Here is a 14,449-nt window from a genome sequence, read left to right as displayed (position 1 = left end):
AACCTTTTAACTGTGCACTGTAGAACATTTTGTCCTGACTTCTGATCTACAGCATGCTTATTGCTGAAGTCAACATCCTAATGTTACAAAAAGCGAAAAGCCTACATCACTTATTGATTTGTACTCTGTTAAAGTGACAATAAGCTTTTTTGGTTATAGTCCCTCAGTAAAGTGAACTCACTTACTGAATTTTCAGTTTTTTGTTTTTTATGTGTTGTGAGAATCAACTGTATGGACATGCACTTGTATGTATACACCTGGTATGATTTACAGTTTGCAAGGGAATTACATAAATATGGATAACTTTCTCAGATTTATCATCTAATAATGATAATGTTCATATTAGATTCATTTATAACCAATGGAACATAATTTTGGAGACAATTAGCAGGGTCCAAGAGAGCCTATAAGGAGAACCTCTTTGGAAGGTTCTTTGAATCTCTTGGCAAGTCATTTGTAAGTATACAACTATGAGGGATACATATGAAAACAGGATGTTAAGCTAATTATTTGCCTCTGTCATGATGAAAAAATGATGATAATGGTGGTGGTGGTGGTGGTGATGATGGCGATGATGATGATGGTGGTGATGGTGATGGTGATGATGGTGGTGATGACAGTGATAGTGATGATGGTGGTGATGGTGATGAAGGTGATGATGGTGGTGATGACAGTGATGATGATGATGATGATGGTGATGATGGTGGTGGTGATGGTTATAATAACTGGGGGTAGAAATTGGAGAAGGGGAATGAGAATGAAAACAAAGACAAAATTCAATTTGAAACTTGGCTTTGTTTGAAGCGGTAAGGTAGACATGGAGTTACTTTAAAGATGGGGAGACATAGTCCCAACTAAATTGCTAGCTTTATAGAATCATGAACAGAATGGCCCAGGAAGCCAAAGAAAGCCCCGCTCAAAGTGGACAGCATTTTTACTTAAGATGATTTGATGTAGAATGCTTTTGAACTTTAGGATGGTAGAAAAGGCCCTCAGACATTCTGCTATTTCCACTCAATTACATGAAGTGTCCAGTACACTGTTGTAAAGCAGTCTTGGCAGCGCATAGCTTTGTCCAGTTGTAGGGCGATGTAATTGTTGTGGGTAGATTTAAATAATGTTAGGCTCATTTCCATGCACTATCTCAGTCTCTATCATGATAGCTCTTACCTCTGCATTCCTTAGCATTTTCTGTGACTGAGTTTTATTCTAATATTATCACTTGTTCCCTTAATAGCAGTTTTCATTTTCCCACAATCTTTACCTAAGATTTGTACTGTCAGTATAAAACACTGCTCACACCTCAGAGTTGGTTCTTGAGCCAAAAATGAGTGACCATGACCTACCTGGGTACATGGATTCAGTTTTCCCCCAAATAACTTATTCCAAATAGAAATGGTCCCATGTGGTTTTTATAGCTACAGAACGAAAGGACACTAAAAATTAGGGTATTTTTTTTTTAAATATGGTGATGGGAACATGAGGGGGTGGGTACTAGAGTTGAGAAATCTCTACTATAGGTGTTATCTAATAATGTCCATAGCTTTGGAATTGATGGATACAATGGCCTGATAAGACATTCTAAAAAGATTTTTTTTAGCATTGTCACAAGGGCATTAGGTCATACACAGAGGTGGACAAGGAATTGCTTTTAAGGGGACTAGAGACAGCCAAGGGGAATATGGCTTTGTATCTTTCACTTTCTAATTCTCACAGAGAGTCCTAATCAGTGAATCAGCCTTCTGAGGCAGGTGTATCTTTTTTTTCTCAGAGAATTTCAGTCCATAGTATCTAACTGAACTTAATTAGACTTTTGGCAGTCAAATTAGAAAATCTGTCCCATTTACCTGATCCCTATATCATATCAACTTGAGCCATCAGCAAGAGAGTATGGCATCAACCAAGCCTACTCCTCAGTAGTATATTTCATTTTGTCTCACTCTTATTGTAAATCTAACTTAGAAACCCAAGGTCCCTGGAGTGTCACATTGTGCCTTGCCACACACACAGTTAAGACCTTCTTTGATCTCATAGATCTTAGGTAGATATTTCCAGTAGGTGAAACAAATATGATAAACGTTTTTAATCTGCTAAGTGAATTTTCACACAACACAATGTCATGAACACATAAAGTACTGGGTAATGGAAACCACCCTCCTCCAGCCCCTTCAGTGAAATGATCCAGGGGCTAGAGGAGTCGGAGGGAAGTTGCATGAAAACAAATTCCCATTTCTATCTCTTCTTACTTCCTCCAAGATATGAATTTCATTTTTTTTTTTTTTTTGTTTAGGTAGGAAACCCAAAGCATTCCTATGGGGAAAAATTTGCTTTCCCAGCAGGGGTCTGGATGATGGTCCTTAACAAATGCAAAGTTTGACATTCATATAAGAGGGAGCTAAACAAGACCAATAAAAAGATAGTAGAAATTGAATGCAGCCAGAAAAAAATACAAAGTAATGCAAACACACAGACTCTGAACTCTATTTGAAAATCCAGCTGCCAACTAGACTCTTCAGGGCCCTGTACTTTGCTGGCATGGGGGAGCACAAAGAGGGACTTGTTTTTTAAAAGAAAATAGATGATTGGATTCAGGCTCATAGGAAGATGAGTTTAGAGGAGGGTCACTCTTCATTATCTGCAGAGCAGACAATTCGGTGGGGGTTCTGCCTTTCTTTCCTTCCTATAGGGATGTTTGGAAAGTATTCAGAATTCAATTGCTTTGGGGAGCTATAATGAATGTCTGGGGAATGCAAGTCCTCAGAAATAAGAGATTTGAGCCTGATGAGAATTTGGGTTGGAGATCTGGCATCTCATTTAATGGTATATCCAACTTTTCAAGACTTCAGTTAAGGTAGAGAAGAGATAAGTAGTTAGAAGTGAGAATAAATATATCCAACTTTAGTCTAAAGTAACTCACCCACTCTTTCTAAAATCACATATGTGCATTCACATCTTTTAAACTATCTCTTTACATCACTAACATGAGGCCAGGGAAATAGCCCTTCAGGTAAAAGTACTTATCACCAAATCTGATGACCTGAGTTCAATCTGTTAAGTCCTACATGACAGAAAGAACAAATGTCTGAAAGCCATCCTCTGGCCTTCACATGTATACACCGCCCCAACACACACACATGTACACAACACAATAATTAAGTACAATTAAAAAAAGAACAAAACTGTCACTTGAAGAAGTTAATAAATGTAGTTCCAGACTGGATCTCACAGGATAACCAAGTCCATGGCTGCACTAACTGGGAATCTCCTTGGGAAGATAGCTCAGTGCTTTTTCATTACTTTCATTTCCTTCTCTAGATGATTTTTCAGGGGGCCAGTATCAGAGAGGGAAGAGAATGAACAATCCAGGAGAGAAAAACAATACCAGAAATCACGTGTCTTAAGCCCAAAGTTACAAATATATATGCAGAGCAGTGCTGGAGAATGAAGAAGATTCGCACGTTCTGATAGGTGTGTTAGGAAGGAGTCGCCAAGCAGTTTCCTATTAATTCTGAAGCACTTATACTATTTTTAAAATATCCCACAAACCTTTGCCTGACAAAAGAAGAGTATGAAATAAAGCTTTAGTCTCTGCCGTGACAGCTATTGCCATGGCAACCAGCCTGTCAATCAACACCCACTTCATCGAGCCTCAGAAAACACCCCCAGAAATAAATGTCAAAAGTCTTCTACAGGTTCCAAATTTAAATCAAACTTTAAAATAAATTAAAATAAAAACCCAAACACCCACAACAGTCACACACACAAAAGTAAATTCTATTTTGGAAAGAGGGTAAGAACCAAAGGCCAAAAGATGTATCCAAGCAAATGATAAATTTTTTTAAGATAATAAATTTTTATTATTGAAGACATGTAGAGTTTCAGCAATCCTGCCAGGATGGATAGACACACTTGTGGATGGATAGATCACAATGTGGCTGTGATCAAATCTGGAGAACTCATGCTTCTTGCTCATGGTTCAGCATAAGCATGGTCACTGAGAGGAGAGGTGAGAACCTGGGAGTGAGGCTGGGGCGGGCAGCCCGAGGATTCAGTGGCTAATAGGAAGAGGTAAATATCTCCAGGCTCTTCAATCCTTCTATCCTAAACTTAGCCTCTGACTTTGGCTTCTCTAGATGACCAATATTATTGTCAATTTGTCGCTTTCAGAAACTCGAAGGGGGGATTTCTAATGCTATGGGTTAGGATCTGTCTCAATATCAAGGTAGATGTGTATTCACAGCTGTTTCCAACAGAATAATTGGGTTGCTGGTTCTCTTTTACCTCAAAGTTTATACATCAGAGGTTTGGGGCCTCTCTGAACCCATCTTCTCATTGGTTTTATTATTTACATCAGCAGATATTGATTGCAAGCTCTTATGGGCATAAACACACTTAAGATTTATTAAGTTCTCAAATTTTCAAAGAAAACAAGTCTTAAGTACTGTGGAAATGGATAGGCTTCTCAGAAGACCAGCCGGAGCCTTTAACAGCTGCCGGCTGGAATGATGGAGTTCAGGGGCAGATTTCCTGAGAAGCTGATGAAATTCAAACAGCTAGTCACTTGCCTCACACAGATTGTCTCCGAGGGTTTCTTTATAATTTTCCATTGAGGTTTTTATATTTTTTTCTTAAAGCAGGTGCAGTTCCAGTTGTATGGGCCACAGATACTTCATGATGGGTATATGCCCTTGGTTTCAATGACAGTGGGTCTTCTAGGAATCAGGTCGTTCTGCAGAGGGGGAAAAGAAGGCTATCTGAATAATCAGAGAAAGTAAGCACACAGAAGCTAGTGATGAGATGGAGCTCAGGAAGAGACAAGGAAGGATGGCCACGATTAGGACCAGAGGAGGCAATTCCTGACCACACTGGGAACTTACAAAGCACAGAGGCATCCTGGAAGGACTCAGAGGAGGCACTAGACATATGGGTTCCACAGTGAGGTGCACCATTCTAATCCCAGAGTGTGATGGCTAACCTTGATTTTCAGCTTGATGGGATTTAGAATCACCATGGAAACACATCTCTAGATGTTTATGGGAGTGCTCTTAGAAAGGCGTCACTGATGAGGGAAGGCCCAGTCTGAATGTGGACAGCACCATCCTGTGGATTTGAGTTCCAGACTGAATACCAAGGATGAAGCAAGCTGAGCAGCAGCATTCGCTTCTCTGTGTCCTGACTGTTGATGCAGTGTGGCTGCTGTCCGTTGTTCCTGCTGCCCCACCTTCCCTTCCATGATGAACTGTCCCTATAGTCTAGATGCCCACAACCTTGTTCTCCCCAAAGCCAGGCAATGATTCAGGGATGGACTATGAGAAAAGCCAGCCTTTCTGTAGTGCCTGCCTGTAAATCCATGTACTGAACACCAGATAATTACCATTTCAGTTGAGGCTGCTGTTAGGTTTCAAATAAAACCCAAGTGCATGAGTATCTAGTTTGGAAGCCTGATTTTTCTCTGTAGTATATGTATGCAGCTAGGAATGTATATAGACATTTGTATAGTAAGCAGATCACACAATGTTTATCATATGATACTGTAAGTTGGATGGTATCTAGTGGATAACTTTGGGCTCCTTAGTATGTTTAATTTTTTTAAAAACATGGCTTACTGTAATCTGTAGACCACTATCCTTGAACATGTTAGCCTATTGGTACAGATACCTGGTCTACCAAGGGCCAAACGCTGTTTTTCAGGTCTATTCTGTCCTGAGGATGGATAAAGAGCTAAGAGAATCTAACTTCTTTGTCTTGTTTCTTTCCAACCCTGCTGTCCCAATTCACAGTCTTGCTCAGTGGTATTTCCCAAGGTCATTGTTTCTCTGGTCTTTGGCTGTTCTATTTGAAATTTCCTAACCTCCTTAGACAGTCATTCAGTGACTGCCATTTTCAAAAGGTATATTGTGATGTGGAGATCTATGTCCATCTTCAATTCAAGATGCTTGAATGAAAAGATAACCTTTGGCAATGCTCAATTCTTTATGAGGATCACTGTGAGTACATTGCCAGACAGGCAGTGGATGTATGGGAGAAGTCGTTTGAACAGACTTTCTACCAAAGGATAAATACACCCCCCAAATCACAATGGTAATCAGAGACAGCGTCTCATTTGTGATGACTACAAATCAGCTGGGCTTCAGAGATGTGTCAACATGACACTGTTCCCACACTGAGTTGTTTTGGCTTCAGGGGGCTGTCTGCTTCTCTCTCTGTCTCTCTCTCCATTTCTCATTTTAGCTACATTGGTGAGTGTTTCTGTCCTTTGCTAAAATATGTTTTTCAAAACTGTGATTAACAGACATTTTCAGATAGCGACATTGGCTCTCTTTCTTTGGAGAGGCACAGCATGTGTGAGCAGGCGAGCATCAGAATAATGTGAAAGGGTATGGCTGTTCATGGGAACCGTGCTAATGACTACATCTGCCCCGCTCATTTTGGGCTGGCTGGGATAATCCTCACACTTCTGATTGGCTGATGTTTCCCTCTATAGTGAAATCTCTTCATTTTTGTGTCCCATAAACACAAAAGTCCCTATAGTTGGTCTGGTCTTTGCACTCTAAATGGAAATCACAACAGTTTAAAATTCGGCAATTGTACTCTATACAACCTGCTCATGGGCTACACAGAATCAGAGGTCTGGCATACTGACGGTTCTTTAAGCAACTTTTGGACCTAAAATATTCTGGCCAAATATCATTAACAATAGACACTGACCTGACTTAGCAGAGCGTCACAAAGCTAAGGGAGGTTTTATTTTTTTCTACAATCTGTCAGTTTTGTTGTTTATTTTTTCAATTGCTTAAAATAGTGACCTTATTTGAGTTCCTCATGGTAATTTTTGGACTCTGAAGTTCTTAGACTTGAGCACTTCAAGTCTCAAAGACAGTGACTTGAGCCTGTGAAAAGGAGCTGTGTCTACTGAATGGGGAACATTCCCTAAGACCGTACAACGCTGAATTTTAATTGTTCAAGTGTGTGCACGCATATGCGTGTGTGTAGTGTATATGCCTGCATATGTGTATGTAGTGTAGTGTGTAGGTGTGTTTTTATGTTTGTTTACATGTGTATGTGGGTGTAGGCAGATGCCAAAGGTCAATGATATATTTTGAAACAAGGTCTAAAATTGAACCTGCAGCTCACCATTCAGGAGGACTAGCTGCCCAGTGGCATCCTCCAGTCTCTGCCTTCCAAGTGCTAGAATTACAGCTTTATGCCATCTCTCCCAGATTTTTATGTGGGTGCTGCAGATTCAGATTCTGGTCTGAACACTTCTGTGGCAAGCACTTTGCCAACTAAGCATCTCCTCAGGCCCTAAAACTGAGTTTTCAAGAAGTATTCTTTGTGATCAGACCTGAAAGGAATCAGACAAATGATGGATAGTGTAAGAGGAAATGAAAGCACAAAATCTCACACATGTAGAATTTAGATGGGTGGGGTGGTCTTGAGCAGGAAGTGTTTTAGTAATGAGGAAGCAAGATGAAATTACAGAGAAGGAAATGAAGGTAACATGTTGAGACATAAAATGTTTCTCACCATAAGGAAATGTATTTCCACTTCTTTCAGGCAAGTGCCTCAACATATCCCAAAATAATCCTCCCAGGTATGTATACAGCAGAGAGCAGAGAAAATCTGACCACTGAAGATTGTAAAGAAAGTTCTAGAAAGGTACTTTCTGGACTTCTGACCCCTGTGGAAAGCATCTGCCTCTGGAGGGAAGATAGTTATTCAGCCAGTGGTTATAGAAGAATGCAGGAACCCATTCTTCCAAGAAGGAAGTAGAATTGGTTTTCACTCAATCACAATGTAAAATCTTGGAGATGTGGATTTAATTGGTAAACTGAGAACCACTGTCCCTGATTAATAAAATAAGGTCTTCCAAATTTCTCGAGGTAGAAGTTGGGATGCAGTTCCACATGACAGCTTGTCATAGGCATCAGTGGCACCCTGGGGTTTCATTCATTATCCTTGCTTGTCTATCTCCTCTCTTACTCTGCTCTGAAAGTTCTCACAGCTACTGGCAGCACCAGCCCAGAGGGTCCAAAGCACGGAAGATATTTTCTAAGTAGCTTTCGGTTGCCATTAGTATCTTTCCATGCAACTATTCTAGAGCAGTCACGGGGGGCACGGTCGCTTACTTCACAGCCCAGTTCTACAAACCTGAGCAAACAGCCTGTTTGCTTTGCTAAGGGTCATGTTCATAGTTGCTGTGGCCTTGAGGTGAAACCTTGTGATGGTTTGCGGAGGGTGACGGCTGTAATGTGTATGGCGCTGGCTTGGGATTGCTGTAGCTATAGTTGGTACAAGTGCCCTGATCTACTGGAGGGCCTGTTTGGGCACAGCGAGGCTGCTGTTGAATTACATGCTCCGGAGAAGATCTGAGGTCTTTGATTTTCTTGGTACATTTTGTATTTATACCATACTACTCCCATTGGATACAATTTGGCTTGCTCCACACATCACGGTCTGTTACCTGCTCCCACCTATTTTCACAACTGGCCTGAAATAATTCTTTTTATCTTATTCACCACTGACAAACTGAATGTAGTGTACACTGAAAGGGGGAGGAGGTGAGTGTCTCTATCCAAATAAGGGGGCTCTGTTTGTTATTCATAGGGAGGTTGGCCTCACCCTAGAAAATAGCTTAAGAATAACCGAACTTTACGGAGACATCCCTGATGTTTACAGGATTGACGTCATACGTGGATGCTGATGGTGGTCCTTGGAAAGGCTCTTAGGCATTGAGCTGAAGAGGAGAATCCCTTGACTTCGTAGCAGCATTCAGAGCTGGTTTTGAGACTGTCCTTGGATAGATGTGTCCTTTTACTTTCTCCCCCTTGGAAGGAGGTTGTTGAGTTAACAACTATGTGGCAGTGTGGAAAAGGATCTTAAATTTTAACTAAAACTAAACAATCATCTCCTTCTTTCCCTCACTCCTTTCCCCTCATAATTTCCAGGCACAACTGAGAAGTTTCATTCCAATCCCAACATTTGGGGCTGGTGGGACAGGCCACTGCGTTGTCACGTATGCACTTGTGTATGGTGTGATGAAATATCCCTCTTGCTCTTCTTGTGAACATCTTGTGACTTTACTCTGTCATTTCTGAACTCATTACTATTCTTTTAAAGATCTAAGGGAAAATCCTGATGGATTGTTCAAAGGCTTAAATCACACAAAATTAAAATTGCAATTGTAAGCTTTAAAGGGTGATAGGCCGTCCGAACTCCAGTCTCGGTCTCTCGCTTCGCTCTCCCCTCCAGACAACATGAGCTTCACCACCCGCTCCACCACCTTTTCCACCAACTACCGGTCCAGGCTCTGTGCGGACGCCCAGCCAGCGGTCCGTCCTGCAGCAGCGCGGCCAGCGTCTATGCAGTGCTGGGGCTCCGGTTCCCGGATCTCGTGTCCGCGCCTCAAGCGTCTGGGTGCTCCATGGGGTCTGCAGCCTGGTTGAATGGGTGGCATCCAGACCGAGAAGGAGACATGCAAGAGCTGAACGACCGCTGGCAGCTACCTGGACAGGGTGAAGAGCCTGAGACGAGAATAGGAGACTGGAGAGCAAAATCCGGGAACATCTGGAGAAGAAGGGTCCAGGCGTCAGAGACTGGGGACACTATTTCAAGATCATCGAGGACCTGAGGGCTCAGATCTTTGCAAATTCTGTGGACAATGCCCGCATCGTCCTGCAGATCGACAATGCTCGTCTTGCTGCTGATGACTTCAGAGTCAAGTATGAGACAGAACTGGCCATGCGCCAGTCTGTGGAGAACGACATCCATGGGCTCCGCAAGGTAGTGGATGACACCAACATCACGAGGCTGCAGCTGGAGACAGAAATTGAAGCCTCAAGGAGGAACTGCTGTTCATGAAGAAGAATCACGAGGAGGAAGTCAAAGGACTGGAAGCCCAGATTGCCAGTTCCGGATTGACCGTGGAGGTGGATGCCCCCAAATCTCAGGACCTCAGCAAGATCATGGCGGACATCCGGGCCCAGTATGAGGAGCTGGCTCAGAAGAACCGTGAGAGCTGGACAAGTACTGTCCAGCAGATTGAGGAGAGCACCACGTAGTCACCACCAGTCTGCTGAAATCAGAGATGCCGAGACACACTCACGACTGAGCGCACTTCCAGGCTTGGAGATTGACTGAAGCCATGAAAAATCAGAAGATCAGCTGGAGAACAGCTTAGGGATGTGGAGGCCCGATACAACATGCAGATGAGCAGCTCAATGCGTCCTTCTGCACCTGGAGTCAGAGCTGGCCAAACGGGCAGAGGGCAGCGCCAGACCAGGAGTATGAAGCCTGCTGAAATCAAGGTCAAGCTGAGGCTGAGATTGCACCTACCGCGCTTGCTGGAAGATGGGAAGACTTCAGTCTCAACGATGCCCTGGACTCCAGTAACTCCTTGCAGACTGTCCAGAGGACAACCACCCGCAAGTGTGGATGGCAAAGTGGTGCCGAGACAACGACACAGAGTTCTGAGGCATGAGGCTGACAAGGAGCGACCCTGGGACTAAGACCAATAAAAGTTGAGAAGTCTCTGGACATCAAAAAAAAAAAAAAAAAAAAGGGTGATAGGATTTTTCAAGTTCTTGTGGTGAGGCTAGGCTTTATTACTGGTGACAATAAATAGTCACAACAGTTAAAAATTACTCTAACAGTAGTTCTGCGAACTAATTAGTTAACTCTAACCATTGTTCATTGAGTCGGTTCCAAATTATTGATAGCATTAACTCCATGAAGCCTGTGAGGCTAAATGACGTTCTCCGTGGATTATAGTCTTAGGAGGAATGAACTCTGCTGGGGTGCAGCTCAGTGGTAGAGCACACACTTGGTGTGAATGAGTTCCTAGGTTTAATACTCAGCGCCCAAACTAACAGAAACAATGACCTAAAACTGCTTTCAAAAATAGCAACTAAATCATCATTATTAATCATATATATATATATGATCACTTAGAAGAACATATCACCAGTTTTTAAATAAAGGCTTGTGGATATTTATATTTTCCAAGTTCTTAACATGTATTCAGTTATTCTTTTACCTTTTTCCATTTTTCATTGATGTATAACTTCTTTTTTTTATTTGCTTTTGATTTTTCAAGACAGGATTTTAGCCTTGACTGTCCTGGAACTTTCTCTGTAGATCCACCTGCCTCTGCCTCCCAAATGCTGAGATTAAAGGCGTGAGGCAGCACCACCCTTGTAATTTCCTTCTGAGCATGATAAATTATGGTGACTATAGAGTTCAGTTTTAGTTTTCTACCCTTTATAAGAATAAGTACAAACTTCTATGGCTTCAAAGGTTTTAGTTCAAACAGCTCTCAGCTGTATAAATTAAGCAACAGTTTCTGGGATTTAAGACTGAACCAGTTCTGTCCTTAATTATTATACATTGCTGAACCAAAAATAAGTTGTAATGTGGTTGGGATAAAGTATCCATCAGTAAAGTCACTTTAGTTTAGATAGCATGGAAGATCTGTTCTGAGGTTCACAAGTCAAAATATCATGGGGGTGCTGTGGGATCATCTTACAGAGGCAGCTTGACTAGTCAGGCAAGAGAGACTTTTAAGTTGGAGAGATGGTTCAGTGGGCAAGGAGCTCACAATAGTTGCTAGCATGAAGACTTGAATTAAAAGCCCAGACTCCAATATAAAAACTGGTGCAGTAGTACCCATTTGTCATCTCTCTGCTTTTCTGGTAAGATAGGAAGTCAAGAGAGACTCTTTGGAAGCTCCCAGACCAGCTAACCTGGTGTATATAGTGGTACAAAATAATGAGACCTCATCCCAAACAAGATGGAAGGCATTGATTGCCACCTAGCATTGTCCTCTGATGTCCACATGCATGTCTGTACTCACATTCACTCACTTACACATAGCCACCCCCCACTATACATACACAAAACATTACCTACATCTTTATATATCATATATATATATCATATATATATAATATCCCCTTACAAGAATTTTGATTTATAAAGTCATAGATTTAAATCTATTAAAGTCTTTTATCCTATTGGTCAGAAGAGCTGTTTAGAATCACAGTTTAATGTACTATACAATGTATATAGGGAGAATCACAATGTTGTGGATGCCAGATTATCTAACAGGTTGTCCCAGATGTTCTGCATGATCCTGTGTTTCTTGGTCATGGATCTCTTATTTATGAATGTACATAATTTTGAGTGGAATGTCCTTGAGTTTGGCTGCCTAACAAAGGCACACCACTGTAGCCCAGTGAGGAGGAGGTAGATCCTGGCTTTACACCTCATGCCTGCTCAAGATTTTCTTAGTGTGTCTTTCCACTAATGTACAACTCTCCTGTTCTTGATTCTTTGCAAGCAGAGGTGGCTGGACCTGATTTCTGTTTAGAATCTTGTAGGAAGTTCTTTGAGAATGCCCATTTTTAGCGTTTTAAAAACACATAATCAAGATGCCTTCAGAGCCTAGAGTATACAAGCTAGTTGAAACATGTCCTGGGCTCTGTTTTTGCTCAGGATTATGCCATCTCTACTCCTTTTCTGACCCGAATGAGTGATCTTTGGACCTCTTCTGAAATTTCTCTCACCTCACTGTCTCCACTTCAAACACGCTGACCTCCCTGCTCTTCCCTGAGTTTGTCTGGTTTGCTTATAGTGAAAGGTCTGTACATACAGTATTTCCTGTGCTTGAAACACAGTTTTATCTGTTCTTCTTCTTAACTCCCTCCTAATTCAAGTCTTTTTTCTAACACGAACCTTTCCCATCAAGTCCACATCACCACACTATTGAAAGGCTCTGTCAAACTCTATATATACTACTGAAGGAAGGAATTATTAATGAAGGGGTAGGGAGAGGCCCTCACTGCCTTCTACCGCCCAAGGCAGGCTGGAATCATCCCCTTGACTCTGGTGTAGACGGTGCTGTTTGAAAGGGCTCTCTGCAGACCATGATCAAGTGTGACCGTGATTTCTTTTAGGGGAGCCTTCCTTTCATTCAGAAGTCAGTACTTTTGCATTCTGGAACCTTTGAAGCTCCATCAGAAAAAAAGGAACAGAAAAAAAGAGAAAAGCACCTTTGTTAAGGTGTATGATGGGGGCCAGGTGGATATTACTTAGAGGAAGAAATTAATCAAACCATTCCTGTACACATTAGGCAAATTGTTTCACTCTGAGTTGAAAAGCAGCTGGGGAGCACTAAAGCCCAGGATGCCTACATGTACTTTATGATGGTCTTAGCTTACAGCCTTATAGCATTTTTATTTCTCTATTAAATCAAGATATATCTCATTGAGCTGCCATCCCATATGACATCGAATGGTTCATTTCCATGTGTGTGACTAGAATTGCCCCTGATGAAAGGGAATGGTACATCTGTTTTCCCCATGTACCCAGTGTGGACAGCTGGAGTTCATATTGCTGTGGATGCTGTAGAGAAGATGTCACTTCTGGGCTCAATTTGTTTCCTAAGAGCATCAAAGTCCCAATACCAAATACCTCAGCATATGACCTTGCGTGGAAGTAGGTCTCTGTAGATAATCACATTAAGATGAGGTCATGAGCGTGGCCCTTAATCTACTCTGACAAGTGCCATTACGTTGTGCTTTGAATGTGAAGTGTCCCCCATGGGCTCATGTGTTTGAACACTTGCTCTCCAGATGGTGGCGCTGTCTTGGAAAGTTGTAGTGTCTTTAGGAGATAGTATCACCCCGAGCAGATGGGGACTGTGGACAAGCTTTGAGTTTTCTGAACCTGGCCTTACTTCCTGTTTGCTTTCTGTTTCCTGACTCTGCATGCCGTGTGTCCCCCGCCACCTGCACCTGTTGTCCTGTCTCCTCCACGGTGATGACTCTATTCCTTTCAAACCCACAAGGCGGAATAAGGCCTTCTTTCCTCAAGTTACTTTTATTGTAGCAATGAGGAAAGTAGCTAATACACCTTATAGAAGGGGAAATTTGGGCAAAGACACAAGAACGATGTCACCTGAAGACTGGAACTACAATGTTACTAACCAGAGAACCCCAAAGATTGCTGACAGGCCACCCAAATCAAGGACATAGGCACCAGCTCAAATTAGCTCGCAACCCTATGGAGAATCCAACTCTGTGCCACCTTGGTTTTGGATTTATAGCTGGGACCGAAACAAATTTCCATTGTTGAAGCCATCCAGTTTATTCCAGCAGCTTCGAGACATGGATGCAGAGACTCCATCCGATATATCAGAGTAAGCATTGAGCACTAAGCTACATGACACATTTAACATGGGAAATAAACTGGGGTAGAAGTAAAGGGACATGGGACCACTTCTCCTCATGTAATGAAGTACCTGTCCAACTCATGTGTCCACATTATGCTGCTTGTTAATAATAGCAGCTTGAGATTGATGTGCCCACCACAAACTAGCCTTGACTATCATTTGGGAAGCAGATCTGAAATATGCCAACCACTCTCCTGTGGGAATGATGTAATTTCTTCA

The 14,449-nt window shown here is 42.0% G+C and overlaps 1 protein-coding gene and 1 pseudogene across 4 annotated transcripts in view; both read left to right on the top strand.

The window, feature by feature from the left end:
* The window catches only part of Esrrg (estrogen related receptor gamma), a 629,832-nt gene that overhangs the window by 110,157 nt on the left and 505,226 nt on the right, over positions 1-14,449 (top strand). The window lies entirely within an intron of this gene.
* LOC114698235 lies at positions 3,876-10,508 on the top strand (annotated as a pseudogene).

This window comes from Peromyscus leucopus, chromosome 15 (assembly GCF_004664715.2).
Source record: "Peromyscus leucopus breed LL Stock chromosome 15, UCI_PerLeu_2.1, whole genome shotgun sequence".
Taxonomy (NCBI): Eukaryota; Metazoa; Chordata; class Mammalia; order Rodentia; family Cricetidae; genus Peromyscus; species Peromyscus leucopus.
This window is presented reverse-complemented; position numbering and strand designations above follow the sequence as displayed.